This window comes from Argopecten irradians, chromosome 1 (genome assembly GCF_041381155.1).
Source record: "Argopecten irradians isolate NY chromosome 1, Ai_NY, whole genome shotgun sequence".
Lineage (NCBI taxonomy): Eukaryota > Metazoa > Mollusca > Bivalvia > Pectinida > Pectinidae > Argopecten > Argopecten irradians.
This window is the reverse complement of record NC_091134.1, coordinates 17836940-17856838: the sequence shown is the minus strand read 5'-3', so window position 1 is coordinate 17856838 and position 19899 is coordinate 17836940. Positions and strand designations below refer to the sequence as shown.

The 19899-nt window shown below is 35.4% G+C and overlaps 1 protein-coding gene across 2 annotated transcripts in view; it reads left to right on the top strand.

Annotated features, from left to right (window-relative positions):
* The window catches only part of LOC138319403 (putative N-acetylated-alpha-linked acidic dipeptidase), a 254988-nt gene that overhangs the window by 132841 nt on the left and 102248 nt on the right, over positions 1-19899 (top strand). For both annotated transcript variants that reach the window (XM_069262551.1, XM_069262540.1), the window contains exon 3: positions 2944-3084. The gene's annotated coding sequence lies outside the window, so the exon portion shown is untranslated. The remainder of the gene's footprint in view (positions 1-2943; positions 3085-19899) is intronic.

Genomic DNA, 19899 nt, shown 5'->3' with positions numbered 1-19899 from the left:
ACAATAATAAATCAAATAAGTAAATAAGTTAAAAAAAATATACAATGTATTTCTTTATTGTGATAAATTGCATTTTGAAGGTTACTGCATACACGGGAGGCCGCCCTTACATGACCCAAGCTGTTAATAGGATGTTAAAACAATTAAACAAACAAAGTTTAACGTAACAAACTTTATCTTAACATCATAACGGTTAATCAATATCATTTAATTTATCATCACAATTATTATGAATATCATCGAAGTATATTTATGTGCTGGTGGTTGTTAGTATTCATGAAGAAAAAAATAAGAATAATAGTTACATTGATTAATTGCCTGAATAGCCATTCGTGAATTCAGTATATGATTCGAAATACATCCTTTTACTAAAATGATAGGAACTTCCAAATTCTCTTGTCTATGGGATGTTGATTTTATGTACTGCCATGTACGTATGCAATAAAGCCTTTAGTTTTCCAGCTATACATCATCCGTCGTATCCCTATGGCAATAAACATGTACATACAGCCATAATTAGGAATGTGATCCGAGATAATTATAGTCCTCTGCGTGAAGGAGTTTGGAAATTAGTACGAAAATAAGCCTATAAATGAGTCGTTAGGTTTGACGGCTTGACACACAAATGCTCCAAAGTGCAGTGAAATTGCAAACAGGAATTTGATTTCCTTAAATTTAAAGCTGATTACGGATAATGAAAGCTATAAATAACTTTATGAACGAGAGGAAGCAAATATATACCGTTAGGTCATGTAGTTTCGAGTTGACTTATTAATGCAATGGTTATATATATTAATGAGTAACTTTAAGAATCTGGATATATGGACACTTTATATGTAAATATTGAAATATGCCGCCCAATAGTGCAGGTGGCAATTTGGTTCCGTTATTCAATATCTGCAGAGGTTATTGGTCCAAATAGTTTTACCAAAGTTATCAATCCTTAGATAAATAAAGTCATGATATATTGGTAAGCACCCTATCACTAAAGAGAAGGTATTGGTGTTTGTCTGTAGCGTAGCGCAGAGTTTTGCAGAGAAGCCATTTTCGGTAGTAATTATATTAACTTTAATCCTATCAATCACGTGTTAACTTCAAAACAGCCGGACCATATCTAAGAAGATCATACAGTCGTATATTGACATACCTATCTTAGTATATATGTATATGTTTCTCCCCTTAACTGATCTCTAGATTGTTAGTAAAGACAATCGATCGTCATGAAGACCGAAATTAACAATATCAAGGAGTTTTTCAACATGTATTAAAACAAAAAATATTTAATTCCTCCCCCAAAGTCTTCATTCTTTAGGAACTACATATTAAAGCTGTCAAAGTTGTGTGTTTCAACAGCATCATTTTTTTATCTATTGTCAAACCACAGAACTGCCATAAATGATCAAAGCAGGACTTTGTTATTTAGTTAAAAGAAAATAGCAATGACTAAGACTATCTAGTTAATAAGACTAATCCATCGGCAGAGATGTAAGTTGTCCCTGCTAACGGTGTTGCAATCTTCGCTCGAAGACAGCCAGATAAAAGTGATACCAATAAGACAAATGTTTCGTTTTTCCAAAGTAATGCTGTTGGGAGGTATATTTTGCAATATAGGTAATTAAATTCTTACCAGGGTGGTGACATGGTGTTGGTATTATTAAAGTCTTTTTGGTCTTTTTTAAATTCCCATTAGGCATCAAATTGTTTTATTAAAAAATGATATGACTTCGTCACATGTATGTAGACATTTGCATATGAGTAAAAGTCAAGAATAGCAACGAAGCCATTGTTTCAACATGCATCAGGTACCAGGAAATCTTCCACGTGTAATTTCGGCGCATTAGTTCATATCGATCCCGGAAAAAGAATGGTCGCGACAAGAGCTTCTGTTATTCTATCAAAGTTAATGTTCTCGCAGTCTGGCAAATGTTACCCGATTCCTGATGCCATAATACGAACATGTAGACGATGGCTTTTCATGATCGTGCTCTTAAGTTATTGCTACACACAATTTGTCTGTCTTTGATTCTATTGTTACTAACACATTCGGCCTTGTCATTGGTTTCGTGTGTATTTTGCCTTCGTTGCGATTTCTGATGTCATGCTACGTATGGTATGCATTAACACAGTAGTTCACTGATGGCTGTTTGTGACTATTTTATGAATAAGGAATCCATGAAAATGATGTCTTGCTTCGGTGATATAGTACTATAAAAAGAGCAAGGGAGAATACACCACACGAATATACTGCAGTCTCCTAAAACCTCACTGCACGCTAAACATCGCACACATGTATCACCCTGGCTGTAATAGGGCGTTAATGAAATAAACCAAACCGAATCAATGAATACACAGTACACAAACGCATGTGTAGAGTCATACATTTGATATAACATTAACTGCATACACAGTATCAAGCTATAAAGGTGGTAGTTTCTGCTCCTTCTTTGCGCTCAGCATAGGACGACTGGTTCGCCCGTTGTCGGTATAATGTGACCGGGTGGGTTGTGTTGCTTTTTGTCTTCGGCGGCATGCTTCAGTGATATAGCACTATAAAAAGGCTAACAGTTCCACTATACAAGTAGAAACAACACGAACAAACCACAGTCTTCCAAAACACGCACCTCGCACTTCATAACGCTACATTCCGGATACATGGGAGGCCGTACTTAAATGACCTTTATTGTTAAAGGACGTTAATTAATAAATCAAACAAACAAACGTATCAAGCTTTCTAATTTGTCTATACTCACGTTGAGCACTTCGTATGATTTTGATGCATATGTGATGTCATATATCTACAGATCGCGGTGTTTTTACAATATTCTATGAAAATGACATTTATTCAGTGTGAATAGAATTATTTAGAAGAAATAATTCCAGTGAAGATATTAAGATACAATTATTTGAAAAAGTACAATGTATATTTTCATTTCTGTTTTTCAGGTAAGTACAAGATAAGCATGTCGTTGTAAGGATATTACAGACAGGTGGAGACTCATAATTTACATGATTATGCGTATGCGCAAAAACCACTACCCGTAATGATTAACAGTTTTGGCGAGGAACAACTACTCCATGATGCAGGTAAAACATACCATTCTTACATGTCAAATACTTTTCGTTAAGTTTCGCTCAATCGGTGACTTAATTGTACGTCCTGTTGGCAGCTATGCTCGTTGAAATTATCGACGAATTAGTACATAATCCACGGGAAAACACAGATGAATGGTAATTTAGTCACTATTGTATCCTTAATTTCTTGTGAATTTTAGTTAAAGCGCTAAAAGTCAATCGCATATGATGAGTCCCGTCCTATGAGGACAAGATCTGACGTCAAACATAAAGTTCATCGTCTTTGATGTTTATTTAAGGATTAAAGTCTCTTTCTGGTGGTTCTATCGAAGGATAAAGTTGAGTAGGGTATCGATATTTGGAATGGACCGCGCGGCTCCAAATTGCGCGTGACATACTCAATCTATCGAGAAATAAAGTTGAGTAGCCTTTGGTTGAAATCAACGGGGTTTATACTATCAATTCACCACTGACTGTAAATATTTCATCTTATTACTTGTCCTGGTATTGATAACCATATAAATATTAAGTTGCAAGCAATGCTGATAAAATTTAAATACAAATAGTTCGTTACACGCGGAAAAGCACTAAGAAATTTAAAACAAAGCTATTTTCGGTTAAAGTCAACATTAACATTTTTTCAATAAAAATCCATTTTCCACAATTTTGTCTTGCTGAAATATCATAATTGAACGAAACCGAAAATTAAATTGCTATATTAGTGCAGACGTTCCAGGTCTCGTTCTGATTGCACTTTAGGTTTCGGGTTACACCAATTAGTAACTGTATTAATCCTTAATTAGATTGCACTTACTCGTGGAACTTTTACCAGACACCTTGTTGAAGTATTCCAGCAAATTAGCTTAAGAAGTTAAAAGTCAATTTAGTGCAACAATTGTTTACCCATGTGTCAAAGATCAAATATGTTGGTTTGCTTTTGGTGGATGCGCAATCAGTACTTTCATATAGGACATAGTGCTATGGACTTCTCTTTCGGGACGCAATTAATTATTTTAGGTCACCTGACCATAGGTCAATAACTCCGTAAATTACATTGAATCATACTGATTTTCAAACTCTTCCGTGATCTTTCCAATGTTACGTAGTCTACACACAAAGTTTCATTAAGCTCGGTGAATAAATACTAAAATTTTCGCGTTCACAAGGTCTATTAATAATTATTATTGTAAATGGAAATAATTCCTTGAATTACAGTCAAATCAAGCTGATTTTCGAAATTCATCGAGATCTTTTCAATGTCTTTTGCTTGTTTGTTTGATTAATTAACGTCCTATTAACAGCTATGGTCATGTAAGGACGGCCTCCCATGTATGCGATGTGTTGCGTGTATGTTGTGCGAGGTGCGTGTTTTAGGAGACTGCGGTATATTCATGTTGTGTCTTCTTGTATAGTGGAACTGTTGCCCTTTTTATAGTGCTATATCACTGAAGCATGCCGCCGAAGACACCAAGCAACACACCCCACCCGGTCACATTATACTGACAACGGGCGAACCAGTCGTCCCACTCCCTGTATGCTGAGCGCTAAGCAGGAGCAGAAACTACCACTTTTTGTCTCGGCCAGGGGACAGAACCCAGAGCCTTCCTCACAGGGGCGAACGCTCAACTCAAGGCCAAAAGTGAGGCAGTGCCAAGGGAGGCATTAGGAAAGATTAAGTCAGTTAGGAAGAAGAGAAAAGATAATATCATAAATTAAGTCGCCTTTTACGATCATGCAATAGGGGCAGCAGGTACAATTCTAACGCCCTACCTGCAGGGCAGATTTTGCATTCTAAGTTTCATTACGATCGATTTATATTTACTCAAGTTATCGCTTTCACAAGGTCCATTAGTAATTATTAGTGCAAAGGGCAATAACTTCGTAAATTACCGTTGAATCATACTGATTTTCGAACACGTATGAGATCTTTCCAATGTTAGTTTACACACAAAAATTAATTAAGCTCGGTTCATATTTTAACTAAATTTATCGCGTTCACAAGGTCTAATCGTAATTATTAGTGCAAAGGGCAATACTCCATAAATTACTGTCGAATCAAGCTGATTTTCAAATTCGTTTGAGATCTTTCCAATGTTAGACTGCATGCAACGTTTCATCAAGCTCGGTAATATTTACTCAAGTGATCCCGTTCACCAGGTCCAATAGTAATTATTAGTGAGAAGGGCAATAACTCCTTATATTTCCGTAGAATCATGCTGAATTTCGAACTCGTCTGTGATCGTTCCAATGTTCGTCTTCACACAAAGTTTTATTAAGCTCGGTTTATATTTACTAAGGTTATCGCGTTACCAGGTAAAAAAAAAATATTAGTGCAATGGCAATAACTCAGTAAATCACTGTCGAATCAAGGTGTTTTTCGAATAACAATACGTCATAATGACCTATGGTCATATGAACTAAAAAAATGTTATAAATAAAATGTTTTTCATACCCCGATAAAGTTAAAAAGAGTGACATCATTGCTTTATTATCCTGACGTCATTAATGAAGGAAAGTCCCTTTAGAGATTATGACGTCACATCTAAGGAGGGATTCCCTCGATCAATTGTTGACACAGGTTTCTGCACTTGCAATAAGATTTGGACTCAGTCCAGTTTCCTAGCGTGCTTTTCGCTGCTGATTTTGGGGTTGATATTGCATTTGATGACAAATACACCAGTCATGTATTAATACAAGAATTCCACGGAAGTGGATGTATCGCCTACACAACATCACAAAAATAGTTATTTACAGTTGAAAATATTGTTATTAATTAGGTGAAGTTAATAAGTCCCGTAACTCTTGCAAATATTGATGGATTTTAACCAGTATGGAACCCATCTAACATATCATTGATTTAATGCTTTATAAAAAATGTGGTTGAAATCGGACAATAAATACTTTAGTTATCTAGCGAAAACCATGTTTCGACGATTTTAGAGTCCCATTTCTCTAAGATATATTGACGGATTTTGACCAGTATCGAACCCACTTAAGATCTTATTGATATAAAGCAATACACCAAATTTGGTTGAAATCGGACAATGATACATGTACTAAAGTTATCGAGCTGTGACCATGGATTTATCTGTTTTGACAATTTTAAAGTCACGTAACTCTTGCAAATATTGACGGAGTTTGGCCATTATCGAATTCATGCAAGATCCCATCAATATAAAGTAATATATTAAATTCGGTTGAAATCGGACAATAAATACTAAAGTTATCGCACGTATGCCGTTTCCCGGACGCCGACATAGTGATACCTTAGTGACGCCCTTGCGTTGCAGGCGACACAAAAATGGTGATATCATGCATATTTATTGTTTAGGTGTTATATGATTGAGTGTTCTGAATATCTTCAAAGACAAACGAGGTGTACATCTATCAGAAATTAACATGTGAAATAGAATGTTTCATAGCCCTTTAATTAGTTATCTTTTTATAAGTCATTTCGAGACGGCAGATCGTTTATATTATCCATTAACCTTTTGATAATTAATGGTGATAATGAATTTGTTTTTGTAAATCACAATAATTCTTTGATTATTCTTTTTTTTTATTCTTTAAATAAAATTATATTAAAATAATTATACGATTTATTTCAAAGATGTTATCGTGCTTTGTGTCTAGTGTTTAATCTGATCAGACATCTTAAAAAAGAAATTTAAAGTTTTTTAATTAAGTAGTTTAGCGTACAAGCAAAATATTAAATAAAATCCTCATGAATTCCTGTCAGGGAGTACATCTGAAAACTAATAATGTTATTCAAGTTCAACTTATTACACTATTGAATTATTGCCGTCGAATTTTGGATACATAGCAAAAACATGTTTCTTCTTGACCTTTAAGGCAAAAACTTAAATTCAATTTTAAACTTCCAGGACTTGCTCGTTGCTATTTAATTTGATTAGGTTGCTTAGCAATATCTTCAGAAGCCATGGAAATTGAGCGTTAATAATGTTTTGTCTACACACGGCAAATATAACGACCCGAGTCCAATGTTTCTGTCTGATGTAAAAATTACAATAAAAAGTGGATTAAATTGTATATATCGTCTTTATAAAAGTTTATAAGATCTGGCATTCACAGCGTTTTCGGTAAAATTTTGTTTAAAAACTGAGGTACACATCGCATTTTGTGACATTTTTTGAAAAACAAAATATTGAAAAACAAAACACAAAAAAAACCCAAAAAAATATCGTCTTTTATGATGAAAGAATAACAAATATAAATATGCTTTTTTGCTGAAGTGAAGTATACAACGTTATATGTTAGCTTCATATCTATAGCAGGGTTTAGTTAAAACCTTATTTTAGAGATTTACAGTTTAAGACAAAATAAATTCTGGTTGCAAATCTTCTGAAAAAATCCAGGGCGTGTGTAAATACCAGACACAATATACCTAGGGATTTCTCAATATTGATGCTGCAGACAACAACTTGCATTTTATTTTGTGTTAGATTACTTGATGTTCGTGTGGAGTGCACTGCCATATTATTTTATAATATACGACGACTTGATATATTGGTTATTTTTTTTTATTTCTTAAATCCAAGTTCCTAATAACTAAGTTGAACTAAATAAACTGAAATAACTCTCATTTTTCTTTCTTTGCAATGCTATCTTTAACTTCAGAAAACAGCTGAAATATTTGGAGCCAACTCTACAGAAGTAACCATAAAGGTCTGCTAATATAAAAATATAGGTGATTCATTGTTCTAGACAAATGGATTCCCAGATTTCTTGGTGGCCAAGTTTTAGTAATCAGGAACCCGTGTATTACCCAGTGTGTAAATATCAGACAGACTATGCCTAGGGATTTCTCCATATTTATGTTGCAGACAAAACGGACTTAGATTTTTCTTCGTGTTAGACAACCAAGTGTATCTTAAGGAGTGCACTGCCGAACTTTTTACAAATGTAATCCTACCACGAATTCCCATCACACTTGTTGCCGTGTATAATCGGTCTACTCTACATTTACTTGGCATGTAAAAACCCATATACATACAAATGGCTCACAGTCCTTAAGTTGTGATACTGTGAAAATTCCCAGTGTCCTGTAAAAGAAAAAAACCATTTGACTTCAATTACAATATGGAAAGAGGTTTTTAATATCGTGAACATAGCTTATCTGAGCGAAGTAGGAGACAGGGTAGATATAATCAGAGGTTGCGTTGTAAGGATGTGTCTAGGTAATGGCCTGGTTGTGTTACCGTCTTGGGCCGTCTGCCAGCTCTGTCACTCCATGTACATGTTTACTGTTATTATATTGATTTTCTACAAGAAAAATTTAAAGTAAAATACCACTAAACACGTGTTTCCATTCCTCTGTCTTGGCTTCGGCTACTGGAGTCAGTAGATTATAGGTGACACACTGGTATGGTTTTTATCAGTGTATAAAAATCCAAATAACCTCATGGTATTTATCTAAAGCGTTTTGGAAATCGAGTATTTACTAAAGCGTTCTCGATCTTAGAGAAATAGACAATTGATGAAATGTAAATGCTAAATATAGATTACTTGGAAGTGGGTTGGATCTAAAACCTATCAACAGGTCATTTTCCAATATTGCAACCTTCAATACTATTATTTTAAGACAACAACATATTAAACAACATTAAAGACGCGTCGTGTCTTAATACCAAAACGTCCTTATATTAAGGCTACCACCTGGTTACAAGAGTGACCATTTAACGATAACAAACGGACAAATTCGGGATTTCATTAAATAAAAAATCGAGGGATTTGATGTCTATTGACTCTATCACGGTGGCATCGACTGAAGGTAGAGAGTTGTTTCCCCTGTCCTAGAAATTAAGTCAGTCGTTGGAGACCGCGGTACCTATTGCCTCTTTCCTGCACTCCTGTAAGAATCTAAGACAAGAACCTTATTATCTGTAGTGGCAAGAGAGCGAGGACACTGCCGCAAGTAAGTTTGCCCTAGTGCATATCATGTTATGTGATCGTTAATAACAACACTTGATATGCTATATGGTGTCTCCCTTGTCCTACTAAACCGCAGGTGTTGAAGATGTTTACAGTCGTTGAGCGGATAATCACGTCACGTTTCCGGATCATTCTTTAAATTGATTCTGACAGTCTTCCCACGTAATGCACGAGTTTTTGTACTTAAACAGTAAGCCTCCTGACCGTAGGTTGGGAACTTCTGCAAGGTGCCCTTTTGTTGCAATCTTATCAAAATACATAACCTTATTCTCATATCAGTTAAAAGAGGAATGCTGTGAGAATAAGAATTTGTATTATGATTAAATTGTCTCTGTTGCTGATCTGATTCAATGCCATAATAAATTCTTGGAATAAGCTTTCTGATCATACTAGCACATAGTTCTGTCTGATATAAATGTAGGGCTCGTGTCTCTTTATTCTATTGTAGGTTAAGATCTATATAAGTATTGACTTGTATTACATAATAACCAACAACCATTTTCTACGTTACGATAATAAGTGTGTCTTTCTGTTATTCATCCCATTTTTATCATTTTCACTCATGCGCTCTGTACTGACGGTATACCGTATGACTTTCGGTCATAAGAAGAGCGTCATCTACAAACATTTAAAGGCCCATTACCTTTCCGAAACGCCTTTTAATTTTTTAAATGTACGAGATTGCTAATTTTGTAGAGCGACAAAAATTATCAGGTTACCGTTAATATTACTCTCATTATTACCTTTTTAATATTTTAATTAAAATAAACTAAATGTTAATTTTCATAACGCGGGTCATCTTTTGTTTCCCACTGTCGTTCTAATTACCTTGCGTTAGTTGACTATCAATTCGCCAGACGGCAAAACAGTGACATGAATATTCACTGTAAATAGATGACTGAGGGAATCTTGTTTGTTTTCGTCCTTTTACGTCGTATTATGTGAGGATATATGATGTGCACAAGAAGCAGAGCCTGAATAGACAGCAGCTGGTGCAGTTTTTTGCTTCAACTTGGCTTCAATATACTTTTAAGCACATTCTACACAAAATTTGAATGGCTGAATTTGAAATACTCACAACTATGTATTAGAAAGTACACATAAACTGTAACGAAGTGCCTGAATACGGTCCTCCTAATATATGAAATTGTCCTATGTTGTGTAGTTAATATCCAATCCTTAACCCATTAAGTACATATCAATGCTGCCTTTGGGCATTGCCAGGGAGACGATTCCATGTTTAATCATATTACAGTTCGTTATTGAAATTCATAATGATGACTTAACGAAGGCAAATAGAGGGATGGAACGGACATGATTAGCTTTCAAACTTCTAAGCTCCTTAATTCCACGTTAGAAACCCCAGTTCCAATCTGCCTTAAAAAGCACATCAATATGGATTTGTAGCTCAAAATGCATCAGAGAGATGTTTTAAGGTTTTTCTTCTAGTTTGAAACATAATTGTTAACTTATGAGGATTGCCAGTCAAAATGTCATTTTTCGTTAGAATTTCTCTGTAATCAGACCTAATTCAGAGGAACATCTACAAATATTAGATATAACCAACGTCTTCTGTATTTTTCAATAAGACCCATCGGAATAGATACAATCCCTGGAAATGACTGTCCTCTGAGAAATAAATGAAAGCCTAACTGGCTGGCGATTGTAATTTGTGAGACGGCCGCCATGTGATGAACACCCTCAGGCAGAGATTGTTTTTAATCAGACAATTACTCAGACTTATACCGATGTGTCCAGCACGTTCTCTAGGATACGCGAACGTATGTTGTGCTTCCAACCCTCTAAACTGTCAAGGAACTCGAGAAATTTCCATGTCAAGCGTGCTATATCGGGCTAATATTGACACCCCCCATACATCCATTCTAATCCTCTCTTGTCTTGTTCATGTCTACGTAATTGAAGCCATGATTTTCGGGGTTGAATTCACTTACAGTATTAAAGTAATTTGGGATTGCCTGTATCGGTTGAGTTATAGTGGTAGCACTAATTTCCTATATCAAAATGTCAATTGAAACCGTTTTCTTCGATCCCGATAGAGTAGCACAGGTACTATAAGTTAGGCTACTATCGTAACATTTAAATAGTGTATCCTATGTGTGCCTTAAATATGGATCGCGCAGATATATAGATATATAATTAAAAGGAATGTTTTACTTAGGTTTGGATAGTATGGAACTATTCATCTCTTTTAATTGCTGGAACATTACATTGTACGGTGATAAGTTTATAAGAAATCTTTATTTTAGATGGTTGATGGTTTGAGCTGTACGGCCTATTATTAGCCAAGGCCATTTAGGAAGGAAGGTTGCAGTAAAGTCGTGTCGCGTCTTTATGTTTGGAGTTCTTGTCCATATTAAGTAGTTCTTAACATATCTCATTTCGGGAAAAAATGAAATGATGTTAAGACATAATTTGACAAACAATTTAAATATCATTTTAAATCCTAAATAAAATGTACCATATATTTCTTTTCATTTCAACATTTTTTTGCAGATGGATTTGGAAACAGGCAAAGCGTATATTATCCATCTCCAAACAAATCTTCAAATATTTCTTTTCACAATAGTTTGTTCTTTGCATCAAAAGAAACCATTTTGCTGTGATATTGACCGTGGTATACACGGAAACATTATGATTTGATTTCGTATTTTTGTTCTTGATGATGTCCTTATGGCACATTTTAAATAGTATACAGTATATAGTAAATAGTATATATAACATACATTTTCATTCCTTGTGTTATGTTGATCACACATAAACCTAGCAAGCATTGCTTGTTCCTGTGACCTTCGACCTCGTGTAAAATGATCTCTGCTTGCATCTCCCTATGACCTCCACCTTTGACCTAACATTGACATGATTAGCGCGATTTGTCCCTTTGACGAACAGTTGACCTAACATTACCCTTGTCAGTGTTGGGGTTTTCCCGGTACACAAATCAATATAACATATTGTACTCGGAACATTAATGTACCTGTTCATGTGAAAACGATGCTCTTTATAGCTAACATTATTAGATCTATGGGAACACAGCACAGATATCAAGTCTGTGGGATAATTGTTTCAGCTGGAGTATCTCATTCTCTGGAGAACCCCGAATGGATCTATTTAAAACCAAAGCATTTCAAACATGACACACTGGAGGTTGCTTTCCTAACATTTCTGGCTTTTCACTACTTAAAGACTTTCTTCAACCAAAAGTGATATTAAAACGTCTTTTTTGGCGTTTTCCGTCTCGATTCCCGATATCTAATGAAGAATCTGATGAATACCAGAAAGCATCACGAAATGATAGCTTAATTAGATTGTTATTAGTATTATAACCTTGGTGATCAAAAGAAGTTTGCCCATGTATGTGAAATACATATAATATTGTCTTGAAAGTAAGGACCGATTACAAAATAATCATCTAAAGGCTACAACTAAGGCAGGGTTGAGAACAGGAACTCGTGAAAAAGAAAATAGTGACTTCAACGTAGAGAAAACTCGCAATAAAAACGTATACTTCAAACATAAAAATCTGGAAGCAGGTGGATTTCTCTCCTTATTACCGTTAAACTGTTACTGTAAAAATATAAGAGGATTTTAAAAATGATATTTTGGACATTATTCTATGATTCCTAGTAGAAGATCCATACTAAATATTCATCAACATTGAGCGATTTCGTTTTTAACCAAAGTTTCTGAAGTAAAATTACTAACACAAAATGGGATGCATTTTAAGAGAAAGTATGTTTGTCCAGTTTCAGCTCCAATACTACACGATGAACGGTTCTTTATGTGTCCCTTAAGACACAATATAATCCAGTCACCCCTGTTTCACCTTTATCTATGAACTTCCGAACATAATGGTATTTTTTAAACCGTAAAGCCATGTGGTAATGTACTTATATATAATTTACAGAAAGTTTTAGTTTTGCAATTGGCAAATCATAAATAAGATTTAATAAAAGTAACTAGATTTTTTTCAAAGACATTTAGGTTATCATTAATCCTAATGGGGTTGAAAGATAATTTGGTTATTAGCGAGTGGAATCTAGTGCGATACCCAGGACCGAGAAAAAACTAAATAGATACCTTCTTTCTAGATCCAAGGTCAACACAGATTGATCAGGACAGAAATAAAGCTTATTCATGCGTGGTGATCAGTTCAATGTGTCCCGCCGGGAAAAGCCTCTGGAATCAGTTGGCCAACCAGAAAATGTAATCGGAAAAGTCCGGGTCTGGGCTTAAGCAGATCAGTGAAAGATATGTCGTTACAGATGTCTTGGTGCCTTTTCAGAAGGATGATTTGATGGCCAGACTTCACCACCACATCGTCGTACCAAAGTGGTTATGGAAGTTCTGATACACCCCGTACATCTATATGTTGTGGTACCGCAACTTTAAGCAAGAATTGAATTGAAAAGTTTAACGTACCTTCACGTTATCGTTTCTGGGTACGCATGGTTTCTGAATACTTTTTGCTGATAACACGCGTTATGAATACATTTGATATACCCCATTTTTAAAGGTTGTACTGAGAATGTACTAGATGAGGCCAATCGTGATGATATTTATAAAGTGATCCTGCCTACACAAGATAAGAGATGACAAGCCCTGTCTACACTAGCCTTTTAACCATAGACACAGTCGCTTTAGATATATTTCGAATTGTCTCCGACGATAAAGCGGAAGGATAATCCATTGAATAAAAACAAACAGGGAGAATACTAATCGGAAAAGGGACCCTGGTCCATGCTTGAAATTGATTACATCATGGACAATTAACGTAAATGTACTTTATGAAACACTAAAATGATAAAAAATATTCCATTGTGTGAGATGGAATAATTCATTCAAAGCCAGAATATTTCTCCAAACCAGACCTAGTCACTATTTTCTCTTCTTCTGGTTTCTTAATTCGTCTGTGGAGAACTTACCATCTGATGCACTAATCCATTTTATCACATAATCCGCCTGATATCCAGTGATTTCGACGTGAAATATTTTTGCATATGTCACTAGTGTAATATGACCTGGAGTGATTTCATTAGCTGGAAATTCATTGTGACGTCAGACAGAAACAATAAAATGACATCAGGAAAAATAACGTGACGTCAGGATTACGAAGACGGCGGGACAAGATGGCGGCATTTGCTGGACTTTCAGAATACATTTTGGCTCGCAAAAATAAAAAATAAAAACTTCTTAGGACTGTTTCATAGAATTTGATATGAAATGAACACTCATGTAGGATCCTATATGTATGACGTACCACATATTCACTCGGACAGAGGGAGTTGGCGTGTAATTAAAACTCAAGTTATGCCCTTATTAAAGCCTACAGCATACACACAGTTCAATGTATATGGGGAGGACGGTTATTTATTAACCTTAGTTGTAATAAGGAAGTTAAGGCAAATCAACCAACTCATTTGATACGTGTGTAATTTTGTGTCAGGTTGTGCTATCAGAACAAATCTGAAGTTCTCTGTTGTTTGCAAATTACACTATCCTGAGAGTCATAATCTGTTCTCTGCTCCTTCAATGGCATTCTTCTCCGTTGACTGTTTCTAATTTTTCTTCTGTCTTTTTTGTGCAAGTCTTGCATGGTAAAATGCACAGTTTGAAACAATAGTATTTGCTATTTGTAAGCATGTCCTTATGCGCTGTTCTATTAGGCCTTTGCGATATATTTGTATTTGCTTCAATGAAGCAATGTAAAACGCGTGAGTTTTGGTAAAAAAAAATTAGATACAGTTATTAGTGCATGCATATAATATGTCATACTCATTACTCTACATTGGCCGGTGTAAAATGTTAAAACCATAAATGAAATTGGTAGTTCTAATTTTGTTCATTAAAACATTGTGTGCCTTCATGTTTGAAACATCTTAACAATACTGATAAAATAAAACTGATTAAGATACAACTCTGTACTATCACTACGTTTTATATGAGGATCTGACGGAATCCCATAAGAGGTCATGTTTAGGTGACCTCTGAAAATGGCCAATCGAATTGCTACCATCAGAAGCTTGAATGTGAATTCCAAGGGACAAAAAAATTGCCAGAATTATTTTCGTGTATGTAGTCATCTCGCCCACACAGCACAACAAAGCTAAGGTATATGTAAAATTGGACGAAATGACTTAGCAATGTGTAGAAAATGCATATCAACTGAAGTAAAGGTGTTATAAAAGTCATCAAAACATGACACCTTACAGGATGTTGTCAGATCCGCTATTGAACGAAGTGGTTATAAGAATCTGCATTTTAATCAGATTGTAATAAAATAATAGTATAATAACAGTGTCTGGTGCTTAGCTGAGAATCTATCCTATGTTGTTAACATGTCCCTTGATAAATATATGCAAATTGGTTACCAGGACGCTTCGCTATACAAAACCAATATACAGTGGCAAGCATTGAAATGTACATACTACAAGCCAATGCTTCTTTGTCTGTACTAGGTCGCAGGTGTGCTATCACTTCCTGTCAATACAATTTTGTAAACTTTCTTAACATTTTAAATAAATTACGTCAGTTTCATTTTCTTTTAAAGCAATTTACACTTTAGTAAATATATGAAAATTACGATCTTTGTGCAATTCTTGCTAGAGTACACAAAGTCTGCCTCGATGTCTGCAAATATAATATTCACAGCAGACTAAAATTTACTAGAATGAAAACAACGATTTGCTATGTAACGATCAAATCCGTACAGGAAGTGTAAATAATTTTCATTTAGCAATGACAAATACGCTAAGGCTACATATAAAGTATGATCAACTTATACTAATATTTCAGAGAATCTGTCTCTGAAAGAAAGATCTCGTGATTTCTGTAAATCGGCGCAGAGAGCGCTTATTCTTGCGGAACCTATTAACCCCGCGGTTGATTGCGCAGCGTAGCGTAGTGCAATCATCCGAGGCCTCCGACGATGTGTATTCGACTGTCCCTCCATTTTTTTGACAACGCAGGTCAAGGATGTCGTATCTACCAGAGCATTCGCTTTGCTTTGTGTGGAATGATTTTGCTTTTCTTGAGTGTAAAATATCCCTGTTTTTATATTTAACTTTTCGGATACACTTCAACATTGCTTATTATCCACGTTTTGATCTTAATTAGAATTATTCAGCTCTATTTGATTTTCTGATCAGTCATAGTTTTATTTTTGGTGCATTTGTTTAAAACATCGAATGTTTCCTAATATATTGTAATTTTGATTTTGTTTTTGTTTATGAAGTAGACTATATTTCCCGTTTGTTAACTTACCGCACAAGCCATATTTGACTTGAAAATGTTTGTGTTTTTTAGGCTTTATCTTGAACACTGTTTTTTAATGTATTAAACTGTAGAAATTTAATTTTGAACTCTTAGCTCATTTTACATGTTTCCAATGGTAGAATGTTGGGACCTGCAGAACGCTAACAGAATAAAAAATAACTCAGATTTAATCTGTGTTGCTATTTAAAGAAGCTTTCAGGCAGTTTGTACTTTTGTTTAGAGCAAACGATTGAGTTTCCTTAATGAGAACCGATTACGTGTGACAAATGTAACGTATTTAAATTAGCCCAAGTAATGACCATTGTCAGTTTAAAAGTACTATCTCGTTTTGTGCCCGATTTTTTGGAAGAAATATTATCATATTGATCCTTTATCAAAGTATAAAGTCAAACATGGAATGAAAAGATAATTGCAATCTAATGCAATCATTACTGGATCTTTAACAATAAAGTATCGCTGAACATTATTTTTTCTCTCACTGATATCAAACGTTATATTTTCATTTGAAGGGACTGTTTATAAACATATGATATGATTATAACCGTCCTATCCATGTTGTATTGTGATGTGACACAACTATTGGTAGTTTTGTATATGACGTCTCTTCTATCTTCTGAACATGTTAGGGAATTTGTGTGCGAGTGTTTTACACTTGATTTGGTGTAAGACTTTCACTCATTGGATGTAGGTTATATAAATTAAGGTTATGTAACTTTCCTCTTTAGGGAGGAATGAAGTCATTGTAAAATATATTTCCTTCATTCTGTTAAAGATGGTACTTCAGCTTTGGTTTGTTCCTTACATCACGATTTCTGTAACATATAAAACAACTGAACAGAAAACTTAAAACACAAGGCTTTGAGAGTAACATGTTGACGAGAAACATTCGAAGGTTTTACAGCCGACATCTTGATAGCATTGCAAATTATTCTAGTGCCTGACGTGATATGAAGTTTGCTGTTAGTGTTTATGGTCGATGGGTAAATCTATATTTCGTTCATATTTTGCCCTCCTTTTATTGATTTCGAGTCGGAGATACAGCAACATTCACACATTTTCATTCTCCGGTGTTTGAGACGACACCTCATATATCGTGAAGAATTCCTGCATGGTGATAGTTCCGTGTGGTGTTTCACACGGTAGTATTGTTATAAATGTATTCATAGAAGCTGGTGGTGTAAACAAGGTTAATTAACAATATATAAATTTCCGCACCAGTTTTAACTGACAAAACTTTATTCGCTGAAAAGAAACAGTTTATTTACAATGACAGTTCTGCTCTCAGATACCTCGTACATTTATTTTGGCAGAAATAAAATAAAATTTGGAAGCAATTAAACCAGACTCAATGCATACAGATATTGAGGGAATCGTACATGGCAAATTTTATTGTATGATTAGAAAAGTAATAAGATTTTAACGATTTCATGAGAATTGCTTTATGTGTTAATCAACATAGAGAAACAATTAGGCCTCGCTGGCTTGATGAGAGGTCTGCGGGGAAGATAGTTCTAGAATTTTACACAGGAGGACGCGGATATGATGGAAAATTATCATAATGAGTGTGTTTGTTGCTTTATTCAAACAGTCGGCTTAATTAAATTCCTGTTTCAACAACTATTATTTTCACTGCAATTTTGTCACTTCTAGATTACAAAATTGCCAATGGTATTGAAAATACTGTTCAGTATTCATGATCTTTTAGCATAACATTTCTTTTAGCATAACATTTAAGACTACTGTTAATAGTGAAGGAAAAAATAGCAGAAACATCGCCTATCTTGTATCGGGAAAAATTACATGGTTCGCCCGTTTTCAGTATAATGTGTTCAGGTGGGGTATGTTGCTTGGTGTCTTCGGCAGCATGCTTCAGTGTTATAGCACTTTAAAAAGGGCAAGACTTCCACTATATAGATAGACACAACACGAACATACAGCTGTCTCCAAACAACACACTACACACTACATACATGAGAGGCCGTACTTATTACAAGACACTGACTGTTAATAGGACGTTAATTACTCAAACAAACAAACTTTGGTACCTCAACTCTGTCTGATATCTCGTTTACTGTTTTTGCTACGTGAATTGGTCGTCGACACAGGGGTATATTTTTGGGTCTAATCGTGTACAAACATGTTTCTCTTAGTTCCGTGGGAAATGTCGACTGAGTGTCTAGAAAGAGGCATTGCTTTATGACGACTTGAGAAAAGGAGCAAGAGACTCCATGTTTTATTTGATTACAGGTAAAGTTGCGATATGTGACGCGATTAACTACTTCCTGTTTCACCCTGCGCTGCAGGTAGGGCGTTAGAATTGTACCTGTTGCCCCTATTGAATGATCGTAGGCGACTAAGTTTAGGATCTTATCTTTTCTTTCTAACTGACTTTATCCTTCCTAATGCCTCCCTTGGCACCGCCTCACTTTCGGCCTTTAGTTGAGCGTTCGCCCCTGTGAGGAAGGCTCTGGGTTCTGTCCCCTGGCCGAGACACACCAAAGTCTATAATAGTGGTAGTTTCTGCTGCTGCTTAGTGTTCAGCACACAGGGAGTGGGACAACTGGTTCGCCCGTTGTCAGTATAATGTGACCGGGTGGGGTGTGTTGCTTGGTGTCTTCGGCGGCATGCTTCAGTGATATAGCACTATAAAAAGGGCAACAGTTCCACTTTACAAGAAGACACTACATGAGTATACCGCAGTCTCCCAAAACACGCACCTCGCACAACATACACATAACACACAACATACATGGGAGGCCGTCCTTACATGATCACAGCTGGACGTAAATGAATCAAACACGCAAACAAATCCTGTTTCACCATCTGCATTGTATTTTGACTTGGAAGACTATAATGTGTATTGCACATCCACATTACAAGTAACTAGGCTTTGTTTTGTTTATCATATTTACGCCTTATAAACAGCCAGTGTCACCTCCCGTGCAAAGTTTTGGGAGACTGCAGTACATTTCGTGTTGTCTTCTTTGAAAGTTGAACTCTTGTCCTTTGCATAGAACTATATCACTGAGGCATACCGCCCAATGATCTACGTAGACTGCCCAAAGTTATGGAACTTTTTGTACCAGCATTTATTATTTACCCTATCGGTTCTCACATAAGACAAAAGCAAAGGACACTTACTTTGCTCAGTGAAAATATCATGTATATTCTAAACTAGGCAATCCGGGTTTGAGGTTAATGTTCTATCTTCTTTTGCCTAATTACGATTGGAAACCAAATTCCAACGACAAAAACAAACTTCAAATTGTTGTTAATTAGGTATTTCACTTTTAAGATTGTACTTAGTGGGAAAACTCAATTAGCACGCAATCATGTAAAACCGCTTTATGAGATTAGAAGTCATTAAATTCACTTTGACTGGAGAGATTCTCTGATTAATATTGAAGCATTTGGAGATAGAGGTGCACATTTTCACTTTCAAAAAAAGTTTTTGAAAAGAATGACATGGCAGTTGAATCTTCTCCAGGCAAAAACCTTTAAGAACAGCAGTTTTAAAGCAATCGTTTGAATTGTACCAATGATCACATGATTGATATGAAAAATTAATATATTCTGATGCCT